Genomic DNA, 13,802 nt, shown 5'->3' on the forward strand with positions numbered 1-13,802 from the left:
CCAAAAGAAGAATATAGGTCTCACACAGACCCCTGGGAGATCAGACACTGAGAAAACAGACTCCAGAACACAAACAACGAAGAGCCCCCAGAATGGCTGGTCACATGCAAAAAACCCGGACATCAAGATATTAATAGAGAGAATTTTTAAAATTGAGGAAAATAGGAAGGACCTGATGTCAGAAATAACAGCAGTATAGAATACTGTGATGGAAATAAATAACAAAATAATAAGCATGGAAAGCAGAATTAGCCAAGCAGAAGAAAGAATCTCAGAGCTCGAAGACCAAAACACAGAACTAACCCAAACTGTCAAAAGCATAGAAAAGAAGTTAAAAAAAAAGAACTAAACCTTAAAGAGATGAATGATCACTTCAAGAGAATGAACCTAAGAGTAATTGACCTTCCTGAGGCAGAGAGAGCAACAGAGGCCACACTGGAATAAACATTTCATGAAATCATTCAAGAAAACTTTCCTCATCTCATCAGTGATGAAAAAATTCAAACATAAGAGATTCATAGAACCCCTGCAAGACAACAAATGAGAAGACCAACTCCCAGACACATAATAATTCACCTAAACAAAGTAGGTATAAAAGAAAAATTCCTAAAGACAGCAAGAGAAAAAGGTCAGACTACCTACCAGGGCAAGATAAAAAGGTCAGACTACCTACCAGGTAAGACCAATTAGAATAGCAGCAGATTTATCTACAGAAACTCTCCAGGCTAGGAGAGCTTGGAGCCCTATCTTCAAAGTTCTAAAAGATAAACAATTCCAACCAAGAATAACCTACCCAGCCAAGCTAACCTTCCTCAGTGAGGGAGAATTGAAATCTTTCCCAGATATCCAATCCCTAAGAACCTACACTGCCACCAGACGACCTCTACAAGAAACACTTAAGAAAGTATTGAACACAGAAGAAAAGTAAAAAAGAACAACAACGTTCTTCACAAGAGTACAGGCAAAAGATTAAAAACACACATGATCCAACTCTAAAACCAAAAGAAAGACAACACACAAACAGGAAGAATAACAACTCTGTAAGAACATTATGATAGGAATCAACTCTCACATTTCAATAATTAGTTTGAATGTGAACAGACTAAATGCACCACTGAAAAGACATAGAATGGCAAAATGAATAAAATATCACCAGGCAACAATCTATTGCCTTTAAGAGACTCACCTCGTTAGAAAGGACACTCACAGACTCAAAGTAAGAGGATGGGAAACAAATTTTCAGGCAAATGGAACACAAAAGAAAGGAGGAGTCGTGATCTTAATCTCAGAAAAAAGTACACTTTAAGCTATAAAAAATTTAAAAAGATACAGAAGGCCACTACATAAAGATAAAGGTTCAATCCATCAACAAGAAATATCCATCCTAAACATATATGCACAGAACATAGGAGCACCAACTTTCATAAAGCAGCTCCTAGGTAAACTGAAAAAAGACATAGACTCCAATACCATCGTAGCTGGGAATTTTAATACCCCACTCACAACCCAAGACAGATCATTAGGACAAAAAAATCAGCAACAAGATCCAAAACCTCAATGTGACGCTTGATCAAGTGGACTTAATTGATACCTACAGAACCCTCCATCCAAAGACCACAGAATACATATTCTACTCATCACTGCATGGAACGTACTCTAAGATTGACCACATGCTTGGCCATAAAGCAAGCATAAACAAATTTAAAAGGACTGAAATTTTACTATGCACCTTCTCAGACCACAGTGGAATAAAAATAAACATTAACAACACCAAGGTCCCCCCAAAACCCACAAAGACATGGACACTAAACAGCATGAGGCTAAACAATTCCTGGGTCAATGATGAAATCAAAACAGAGATTAAAAGATACCTGGAAACAAATGAAAATGAATAAACAGCTTACCAAAATCTCTGGGATGCCATGAAAGCTGTAGTAAGAGAATTTATATCCCTACAAACACACATGAAGAAAATGGAAGGATCACAAATTAACAGCCTACAATCAACCTAAGGAAGCTGGAAAAGCAAGACCACAAAAACCCTAATTTCAGCAGAAGAATCCAGATCACCAAAATAAAGCCCAAATCCAGTACATAGAAGACAAAAAGATAATACAAAAAAATCAATGAAACAAAAAGCTGGTTCTTCAAAAGGATAAACAAGATCGATGGTCCCCTAGCTAGAATGATCAAGAAAAAGAGAGAAAAAGCCCAAATAAACACAATCAGAAAGACAAAAGATGAAGTCACATCTGATTCTGAAGAAATACAAAAGATCTTTAGAGACTACTATGTACACTTGTATGGAAACAAATCTGAAAACCTTTCAGAAATGGAGGACTCTCTGTCATCACACAACCTGCCTAGGTTGAAACAAGTAGAAATTGAGACTCTAAATAGACCAATAACAATCAAAGAAATTGATTACATAATAAGAAAACTACCTAAAAAAAAGCCCTGGCCCAGATGTCTTTCCAGCAGAATTCTACAAGACTTTCAAGGAGGAGCTGATACCAATCCTACTGAAGGTATTCCAGGCGATTGAAAAAGTTGGAACTCTCTCCAAATCATTTTACAAAGCTAACATCACATTGATATCCAAGCCAGGTGAAGAACCAACAAAGAAAGAGAACTACAGGCCAATATCTTTGATGAACATAGATACTAAAATTCTCAACAAGATCCTAGCAAGCCGGATTCAACAACACATCTCAAAAATCATCTATCATGAACAAGCAGGCTTCATCCCTGGGATGCAAGGCTGGCTCAACATTTGCAAAACCAAAAATGTAATTAAATACATCAACAGATGTCAAAACAAAAACAACATGACTATATCATTAGATGCAGAAAAAGCTTTTGATAAAATCCAGCACCCCTTCTTGATAAAAACCCTCGAACATCTAGGCATAAGGGGAACATACCTCAAAATAGTAAAAGCCATCTATGAGAAATCCACAGCCAGCATACTCTTAAACAGACAAAAACTGGAACCATTTCCCGAAAACTGGAATAAGACAAGGATGCCCACTCTCTCCCCTCCTGTTCAGTATAGTATTGGAAGTCCTGGCTAGAGCAATCAGAGAAGAGAAGGCAATCAGGGGTATCCAAATAGGAAAAGAGGAAGTCGAGCTATCTCTCTTTGCAGATGACATGATTGTGTACCTTGAAAACCCAAGAGAATCTGTCAAAAACGTCCTTATACTGATAAAGGACATTGGCAAAGTCTCAGGATATAAAATAAATGTGCAAAAGACAATCGCATTTCTTTACACCAATCATAAACAAACGGAAACCCAAATAAAAACAATTCCATTCACAATAGCCACAAAAAAATTGAAATATCTTGGCATCTTCCTAACCAGAAACATGAAAGACCTTTGCAATGAAAACTACAAAACACTGCTCAAAGAAATCAAAGATGACACCAACAAGTGGAAAAATATTCCATGTTCCTATGAAGATGTCCGTTACCTAAGGCAATCTACAGATTTAATGCAATACCCATCAAATTACCAGCAGCATTCTTCTCAGACCTACAAAAAACAACACAGGAATTCATATGGAAACACAAATGATGAAGAATAGCCAGAACAATCCTCAGCCAAAAAAACAAAGCAGGTGGTATCACAATACCAGACTTCGAACTTTACTATAAAGCTACAATCATCAAAACAGCTTGGTATTGGTACAGGAACAGGTATATAGATCAATGGAACAGAATTGAGATTCCAGAAGCAAAACCTCAATTTCTCAACCAACTCATCTTCGACAAAGCCTCCACCACCTACCACTGGGGAGAGGAGAACCTATTCAGTAAATGGTGCTGGGAAAACTGGCTGACCACCTGCAGAAGATTGAAACAGGTCCCCTATCTATCCCCATACACAAAAATTAATTCTAAATGGATCAGAGACCTAAATGTAAAACCTCAAACTATAAGAACCTTAGAAAATAAAGGACATACCCTATTGGAAATTGGAACTGGCATCCAATTCCTGGACAAAACCCAAAACCCACAGGCCATAAGAGAGATAATCGACCAGTGGGACCTCATTAAACTGACAAGCTTCTGCAAAGCCAAAGAAACCATCAAGAGAGCAGGGAGACAGCCTACAGACCTAGGAAAAAGTATGCCAACACCAGGTCTGACAAAGGCTTGACATCTTGGATCTACAAGGAACTCAAATGTGCTGAAAAGAAAAAAAACAAACAACCCCATTATAAAGTGGGCAAAAGAGATGAACAGATACTTCCCAAAGGAAGACATCCAAGCAGCCAACAGATACATGAAGAAATGTTCAACCTCACTAATCATCAGGGAGATGCAAATCAAAACCACACTGAGATACCACCTAACTCCAGTCAGAATGGCAATTATCAATAACTCAAAAAATAACAGTTGCTGGAGAGGGTGTGGCGAAAAGGGAACACTTCTACACTGTTGGTGGGAGTGCAAAGTAGTGCAACCTCTGTGGAAAACAATATGGTGATTCCTAAAAGCTCTAAATATTGACCTCCCATATGACCCTGCAATCCCGCTACTGGGAATATACCCTGAAGAACTCAAATCAGTGTGTCGAAAAGATACCTGCACATGTATGTTTATCGCAGCATTATTCACAATAGCAAGAACCTGGAAGCAATCATGCTGCCCATCAAAAGAGGACTGGATTTTAAAAATGTGGTACATATACACGATGGAATACTGCGCAGACATAAAAAAGAACAAAATCATGAATTTCGCAGCAACCTGGATGGAACTAGAGTCTATAATATTGAGTTACCTCTCACAGAAACAAAGGTCTGAGTATCACATGTTCTCACTCATACAGTGGACCTTGAACATCCAACGTAATACTATAAGAAAATGACTGACAGTGGTGGGAAACTATGGGGGAGTAGGGGAAAGGAGATGGGATTAACGGTAGTAAATATCTGTCTTGGGACGGGGAGACACCTCTTATCAACAAGGGTGCCTGAACGAAGCATATTTGTATACCTAACCCTTAACTATACCCCACAATATCATAATAAAAAATATTGATTAAAAAAAAGAAAAAATTCAAAAGTCCTCTGAGTAGCAAGAACTGTATGAATGCTCCTAAAAAGAAGGGTTAGAGTCCCAAAGGAAATGTGCAAGTGTAATATTATTATGTGTAAACACACATTCTGTTTTGACTAGCTTGGTTATCTGATTTCTTCTGCAACCTTTTATTTCTGCCTTAAATCAGAGATTTTCAAACTTTATGAACACACATACATAAAATGAAAACAATAATTTTATGAAAGAATATCCTTTGCAATATGTAATGCCCTCTAATACTTTATTTTCTCTGATTTCTTTGCTACTCTAACCTATTTCTTTTTTTAACTCCTGATCTTGACCCAAGGAATTGATTTTACAGCCTACTAATGCCTTCAATATCAACTGGGAATGCATTAGAAGTTGGGTAGAGAAGGCAAGAAAGGGAGATCCTTGCTAGAAACAGATCTGCATCAGGCCACAAGCAAAACAGTAGCAAACTAGTCAAGAATATGTTCGTACTCAAGAAAATATATGAAATTTTCTTAGAAATGTGCCTCGCATACAGCAGGTGTTCCATAGATGATTGTCTTCCTGTCCCCTCACTGTTTTTGTTCTGTGTAAGCACCTTTAGTTTGACTGAATCCTCTTAATCAAATGTCTATACCCAAGGAGGAAGATGGGAACTGAATGACCCTGGCTTTGTTATGGTTCACCCTGAGTGTCTATGAAGGTAGGGCAGGCTATGAATATAAAAACCACCTCAACATCCTCATGCCACAGGACAGATGCAAGGTCAAATTTACATAATAATTACATCCTTATTTTTTAGGGAAGGCTCCACAGCATTGTAAGTAATGGAACAGAGTTTAATATTGAAAGTAGGTTAGCTCTGAATACAGAGTAGGCAAGTGGCATGGTTTGAAGCATACTGGAATGCCTATGTTTCAAACATTTTCCTCACTACACACTACTGGGTCAAAAATTTTACCATTAAAGATTCAATCCTGGGCCAGTCATGGTAGCTCATGCCCGTAATCCTAGCACTTTGGGAGACAAAGGCAAGAGGATTGTCTGAGTCCATGGGTTCGAGACCCGTCTGGGCAACTTGGTGAGACCTCGTCTCTACAATAAATCAAAAAATTAGCTGGGTGTGGTGGTGTGTGCCTGTAGTTCCAGCTACTTGGAAGACTGAGGCAGAAGAATTGCCTGAGCCCAGCATGCCTGAGTGTGTCACTGCACTCCAAACTGGGTGACAGAGTGAGATTTTCACTGAAAAAAAAAAGATTCAATCCTTTGGGTCTTAGTCTTCCAAAATTACCCACGAAAAGGCAGTGAGCTAGATACTGGACTTTGAAATCTCAACTATAAGCCTCTTTTCGGGGAGAAAGGCTTATATATACACCAGCTGTTTCAGTTTCCTACTATTAGTTTTGTTTTAGTTACAGGACCACTGTAACAAAGTACCACAAACCGAGAGGCTTAGAATAACATAAATGCATTGTTTCACAGTTTTGGAGACAAGAAGGCCAAAATCAAGGTGTCAGCAGGGTCATGCTCTCTCTATAACCTATAGAGGAGAATTCTTCTCTGTCTCCTTCTGGCTTCTGGTGGTTTGCTGGAAATCTTTGACATTTCTTTGCCCCAGTCTTTCGCCTTTCTATGGCATTCACCTTGTATCTCTTCACATAGTCTTCCTCTGCATGTATGTCTCTGTGTCTTTTTTTAAAATAAGGACATCACTCATACTGGATTAGAACCTACTCTTATGACCTCATTTTAACTTGTTCACCACTAAAGACCTCATCTTCAAATAAGGCCATATTCTGCAGTTCTACGGTTAGCACTTTATCATAGCCTTTGGTGGAAAGGAGTATACAATTCATCCTATAAAATCAGCCTTACAAGTAAGAAAGTGTTTGCGAAACAAAATGGGTTCTATGATCCTATTCTAAATGGTTCAGAGGTCTGTGTCATCTGTCTCTATTCTGTGGACAGACCAGTTGCCACAGATATGGCTGCCATCCTTTGCAAAAAAGAATACCAGATTCTAGAAAAATATGATAAGGAAGTACTGACAGAACAGACCCATCCAGGGTTTTTGTTTTGTTTTGTTTTTTGTTTTTACTTTAAGAATGCTTTAAAGCCTAGTTTTTGATGTGGTTTGTGTTCTAACCGAGGCTTTCCCAAGAGCTAATATGCTTTTTGCCTCAGATGAATTATACCCTTTTGTAAACAAGGGAAGAAGAATCCTCTTTCTGAAAGTTGACTTATACAATTCTAATCACCTCTGAGGAAGAGAGTCAATTTTGGTTAAGTTTGCAGGAGAAATCTTCCTGAATAACTTTTCTCACAACCAAGCTGATAATTAATATTTTAAACTGAGCTCTCTTGAAAAGGTAGGAAGAGAGAGAACAGACAGAAGAACTCACTTTCCATGTACCTATGAAGGAGTTTTTTCAACTTTTCATGTGCTCTTCTTAATTCATTCCATTTATAGGGAGCTATTTTTTTCAGAGCTCCTTTATGTTGATTAAACATATTAATTCCAAACTAATTACAATTATGTAGTAAATACCCTTTATATCAAATTTCTATTGTTCACAAGGGAACAATTGATATGATTCTGAGAAGTTTGTGGGGACTCAAAAAGAACAAATGGAGTCTAAATAGTAGAATGTATGTAAGGAGGCGCTTGGATGAACCCCATGAAACTTTGTTGAGCAAAGTTTTTAAGAGAAATTGATGTTCTATGTGTTATCAGTATAGGGCAGAGACAAAATGGAGGTAGATTTCCCACCTCTTCTTCTCTTAGTCTTTAGTCTTGGGAATGGAGCAGGGCAACTGTCCCACAACATGTCAGGAAGCAAGAGAAGAAAGCTAACATTAACAAAATTGGGACCAGCCTCAAAAGGCAGGCCACTATATGGGGGCTTCCAGAACATGTCTTCAACTGATTTCTTCTCCCCAAGAAGTCTTACAGTATCAAGAGAAGAAGAACTAACTATGTGATAAAGCTTATCATGGTGGTCTTAAACTGAAAGTTGCCTACATTCACTGCTGCTTAAATCCAGGTGTCATAGAAGAGATCAAAGAGCTTCTAATTTTTACTTGTTGTGTGCTACCTTCCCCCGAATTTTTTTTTTTGAAACAGGGTCTTGTTCTGTCACTTAGGCTAAAGTGCAGTGGGGTCCATAGCTCATGCAGCCTCGAATTCCTAGGCTCAAACATTCCTCCCACATCAGCTTCCTGAGTAGCTAGGATTACTTTCATGTGCCACTGTTCTTGACCTTTTAAAAAAAAATTGTGTAAAGACAAGTTCTTCCTATGTTTCCCAGGTTGGTCTCAAACCCCTGGTGTCAAGCTATCCTCCTGTCTCAGGCTCCCAAAGTGCTGGGATTACAGGTATGAACCACAGCACCCAGTCGCCTTCCCCCAACTTTTTAGGTGGCAAGTTATCTGTATTTCTCATGCCAACAAATTTAGATAATTTAGAAGGTAAAATCTTCTCTGTATCAGTGAGAAAAAATCAAGAGCATATGTTCTAAGCACACATGTAAAAATACCTATCGTAATACCTGAAACATGAAAAGTGATGATTATGCTGAGTGCTTTATTTTGTTTGATTGTTTTGTACTCAGTTTTCTACAGTAAGGAACAACTTAGGCACTGTCTTCCTTGTGCCTCACCTTTTTCAGCTATAGATCATCTCTGCTGTCTGAGACACAGTTCTTGGGATTTTTAGAACCTTTCTTACTAAAATCTATAACCAATCTTGTCACTGCATTCTCATTAGCCTCCTGGCTCTTAATCTCCTTCATTCACCCCCTGTTGCCCTTTAAGTTCTGGTCTAAGAAAGACCTTCCTTTCTTATGTCAGTTTCCAAAATGGCTTATTTTCTAGATATCTAATCCTAACTCTTATTAACTTCAGCTTTTCTGTGTTTCTATCCAGTGCTGAACTCAGAAGTTGCTCAGGGTAGCTATTACTCTAACTGTACCTTCTTCCAAGTACTGAAGTCTTTGCTCCATCCTTCTTTCAGTTTGTTTTAAAACAGAGTCATATCTTTCTGTTACTTCCCAAGGCTCACAGCCTCTTCTAAAACTATCCTGTTTGTGGCACCCACTTTCTAAATCAAAGGTACCCACCTCTATCTCATTTAAATTAAACTATATAATATAACTTTCTTAAAAAGAGACTACAATTTATATAAATCTCTCTCTCTCTCTCTCTCTCTCTCTCTGTGTGTGTGTGTGTGTGTGTGTGTGTGTGTGTGTGTGTGTGTGTGTGCAGAAGAGAGTCATGAGATTACAAGAACCACAAAACTGCACTTGTTTAGTCAGTCTTTATAATCCAAGGGTTGTCAAATTTCTCCTGTAAAAAGTCAAGAAAAAAATAGTTTAGACTATGAGAGCCATCCAATTTCTGTTGTAAGTATTTAGCTCTGCCACAGTAGCACAGCAGCAGCCACAGATAATATGCAAACACATTGTATTACTGTATTCCAATAGAACTTTATTTGCAAAACCAGACTGTGGGCCAGATTTGACCCACAAACCAGAGTTCCCTGACCTCTGCATCTAGTATATTGATCCTTATCCTGATAAGTATTAAGGGGGATCCCCACCAAAAAAAACAGAATTGCCTTTTGGAGGTCAGGCCTCCATAGTACACTTGGAATTTGTCCCTCCAGATAAAATGGTTAACCAAAGTTTTTGTCTGTAATTTTTGAGAAGGTTGTGTCACAATTAGTTAAAGTAATGTCCTGAGTTGTGGTAAACAGGTGACTGATTCTTCTGTCATGACAATACACCTGCCCACACAGTGCTACTCAGTGTAGCTGTATCAGTGATAAAACATCAAGAGCACATGTTCCAAGCACACACATAAAAATGCCTATGACAGTATCTGAGACATGAAAAGTGATGAATATGCTGGTTGCTTTGTTTTGTTGGATTGTCTTGTACTCAGTTTTCTATAGGAAGGAACAACTTAGGCACTGCCTTCCTTTTGCCTTACCTCTTTCAGCTATGGGCTATCTCTGCTGTCATTCAACAGTTTTTGACCAAAAATGGTGTGACCCCACTGCCCCACCCTTCCTATTCACCCAAATTCATCTTGAGTGACTTTTTTGTGTATCCCCGGATTTAAAAAGTCCTCGAAGGGAAATGTTTTCCTGATGTAGAAGAGGTGAAACAAAAAATGGCTGAAGCACTAAAAGGCATCACAACTGACAAGTTCACAAACTGTTTTGAGCAGTGGAACAAGGGTGTCAATAGATGCATTGTATTAAATAAAGAGTACTTTGAAAGTGACTCAAGTTCAAACATGTAAGAATAAATACACAATTTTTTAGTAAATAGATTTCAATTTTGGGGGAGTGTCCCTCGTACACACTCCTCACTATACTCCAAGCCAATATGGTTATTCATACCGGGCAAGCAGCTATTTGCAAGATTGATTCATATCAAACAGAGCACAAACTCTGTCTTCCTTATGGATTAGTTGACACAATTTGTGAATTGTCAATGACTCAGCCAGGAAAAGTAAGGATGATGTGAAAACCTGAATGTTTGAAAACAATCCAGTGGACACCTAAGGATATTTATATTGAACTTCTGACTTAAGGAGCTGTAGGATAACACATCTGTGTTGTTTTAAGCCACTGAGTTCGTGGCAATTTGTTATGGCAGTCACTGAAGACTAATATAGGCTATAACCTCAGCTAAGTCCCTAGCACCTAGTGTAGTGCCTTGGCCCTAGAAACTTAGTAAGTTCTTGGGGAGTTAATTGAAAGGGGCATGTTTCAAAATGTTTCTCTACATATAATAATGTAAGGTTCTTCTTCCTACCAAGCCATATCTTTTTTCTATTTACCATGCCATGTTATTCAAGGACCTTTCAGCATCAGTCCATGCCAAATGGGTACAACTATTATTTTCTAGTCACAAAACTCAGCCTATTATGCTGTTTATGCCCTGGCCATCTGCATCCAAACTAATTTACTTGGTTATTCTAAAGCATCTTTACAAACCAAAAGCAAAAATCAACATATACAACCACAGTCCTTGTTAACTACTCAGGCATTTTCTGCCTTGTCATTCAGAAGTTGAGAGGCACTAAAGGTGGAAACAGGGGTGAAGAAAACTGTAAGATTCTGCCCTGAAGAAAACTGGAAAAGCACTAAACTGAGAAGCTGGAGACCCAGATTACTATCCCAACGAAGAAGATATCTAGGCTAGTGAGTTTTAAATGATGTTAATGCAGAATCCCTTCCTGGGTTATGGCAGGCACAGTCACAGGCCCTGGGACTTTAACAGCCTTTGATTTATCAGTGGAAGATTTCATTTGAAGAAAAGCTTCCATGAGGAAATAACTCAAACCCCAATCTCTAAAGTCTCTTCTAGCTCTGTCACTGAACAAGCTAAACTAGGAAGAGAGTTTTGTATGGCAGTGAAAAGCCTGTGCTTTGGATCTGGACTGCCTGAGTTCAAAGTTTCTTTGTTTTGGTGCTCTCTGGTTTCCCTATGATATGTCTAGGTATTGCTTTCTTGTTGATTATCTTTTATTAGGATGAGTTAAATTTTCTATATTTTAGGATTCATATCTTTCAACAATTGTGAAAAACTATCAACTAGGACAAAAGAAAATGAAACAAAACTAAAACAAAGCTCATCTCTGACACGATATATCCATGTATCCTCAAGAAACACCTTAAACTGTTCTCTGCCCATCTCCTCATCTAAAAACAGAGACAGTGATTGCACTTACCCTGCCTCACTCCATGGTTTTGTGAGAGTTAAAAAGTTAATTATGGTCAATATAGATGAAGTACTTAGAAATATGCCTAGCATATAGTGAATACTCAATAAATGCTTCTTTGGGGGAGGTCAAAAGGGTATCATGCCTGTTTGGGTAAAAGTTTTCATTTCAGTTAACTCTTGAAAAAGTAAAACCAATTCTGGAATACTCTGCACATAACCGCTTTCTCTCCCTCTGTAAGGTGAAAAGGGCTCTGGAGAAAGAAAGAAAAGAGAATGCATTCCTATTCTCCTTTCTCACATCTCAACATTGAATTCTTTTTCACCTCACTGTATAACTGATCTTAGACACATAGCCATAGAGAAGCCTGAAGAGTATGAGGCAGTGGCTAAGCTTCCTCAAATCTAGCTTGGTCCTCCACAGGGGAGCAACAAATATCTGTTGGATATAATTGAAAGATCACTTGCAAGAAAATCTCAGCTCAGATGGATAGACAACAATTATGTTTAACCCAGGACAATGTTTCTCTTGGTTGAAGGGCTGAAAGGATGGCTGCTTACAGATGCATTAGAATTGCCTGAATGCTTATTAAAATGCATATTCAGGAGGCAGCAGTTGGGCTCTCAGCGAGTGGACAGGGTCAAGTCAGTGCATTCACATGAGTTGGAATTGAAGCCTCTTAAAAGGGCAGATGATTTAGACTTCAGGATACGAGATGCAGGAACCTGTTACCTACCCGTTGCAGTACTCAACAATACGTAAGAATAGCTTTATGGTACTCAAAGGCCAGCTGTGTAAGATCATTGAGATGTCTACTTCGAAGACTGGCATGCACGGCCACACCAAGGTCTACCTGGTTGGTATTGACATCTTTACTGGGAAGAAGATATTTGCCTGTTGACTCATAATATGGATGTCCCCAACATCAAAAGGAATGACTTCCAGCTGATTGACATCCAGGATTGTTACCAATCACTATTCCAAGACAGCAGGGAGGTGCAAGAGGACCTTTGTCTGCCTGGCAAGGAAATTGAGCTGAAGTACAAATGTGAAGAAGAGATCTTGAACACAGTGCTGTCTGCCATGACAGAGGAGGCAGCTATTGCAATCCAGGTCATGGCAAAATAGCTAACTCTCAGGGTACTGGTGGTGGCAGCAGTGATCCTCGAGCCTGCAAAGGCCTCCTACCTCAGTCTGGCCTGGCTATGGCCTGGCCCTAGACTGGACTTCTTCTACACAATTTATTTGACTTTTTTTTTTGGTTTCCCCTACTCCTTTAATCTGTTGGGGAGCCCCTTCCCTTCACCTAGCTCCCTTGGCCAAGAATGAGCAAGCTAGGTCCTTGGTAAAGCTACCCTCCTCTTCTCCCCTCACACTACAGCCCTGGTAGGGGAAAGGGATGTTGCTTGTGGTTTAGTTTTTTATTTTTCTTTTTCAATCTGGAAACAAAAAGCTGTGGATTCTGGCAAATGATCCTTGTGCCCTTCCTCTGCTCATCCCTGGTCTGGTCCCCTGTTCCCCATAGTCCTTTATCCTAAGCACCACCCCCACACACTGGGGACCAGCCCCCTCTCCTACCTGTGTCTCTCCCCAAACCCCATTAGATAGGGAAAGAAGAAAAGAGAGGAGGGAACCTATTCCCTCCTCAGGCATCTGGGAGGGCCCTACCCCCATGTGCTTCACTCTTTCCTGTAGTCTCTCTCCCCGACACATTTGCTAAAATCAAACATGAATAAAACTCCAAGTTTAATATGAAAAAAGAATGCTTATTCCTGTGCACCATTCCAGATATACTGAATCGGAGCCTTTGGAGGTCCAGACTGGGAATCTATATTTTATTCCATTTTTAAGTGACTTACTATTGTCCTAGATATTTTTTAAAGGGCAGTGTGGAGGTAGCAGAGGAGAAGGTGTCAAAATAGGTAATGGTAAAAATAAGATCTCTGGAGCTAGATTGCCTAAATTCAAATCTCAACTAAAAAACTTACTGGTCCCTGAATTGTACTTCACATTT

General features: G+C 39.1%; 1 pseudogene; it reads left to right on the forward strand.

Annotated features, from left to right (window-relative positions):
• Positions 1–8,433: 8,433 nt before the first annotated feature.
• Positions 8,434–12,916, forward strand: LOC103257502 (annotated as a pseudogene).
• The last annotated feature ends 886 nt before the right edge of the window (positions 12,917–13,802 follow it).

The sequence above is a fragment of the Carlito syrichta genome, unplaced genomic scaffold (genome assembly GCF_000164805.1).
Source record: "Carlito syrichta isolate Samal-C Ts95f unplaced genomic scaffold, Tarsius_syrichta-2.0.1 Scaffold301776, whole genome shotgun sequence".
Taxonomy (NCBI): Eukaryota; Metazoa; Chordata; class Mammalia; order Primates; family Tarsiidae; genus Carlito; species Carlito syrichta.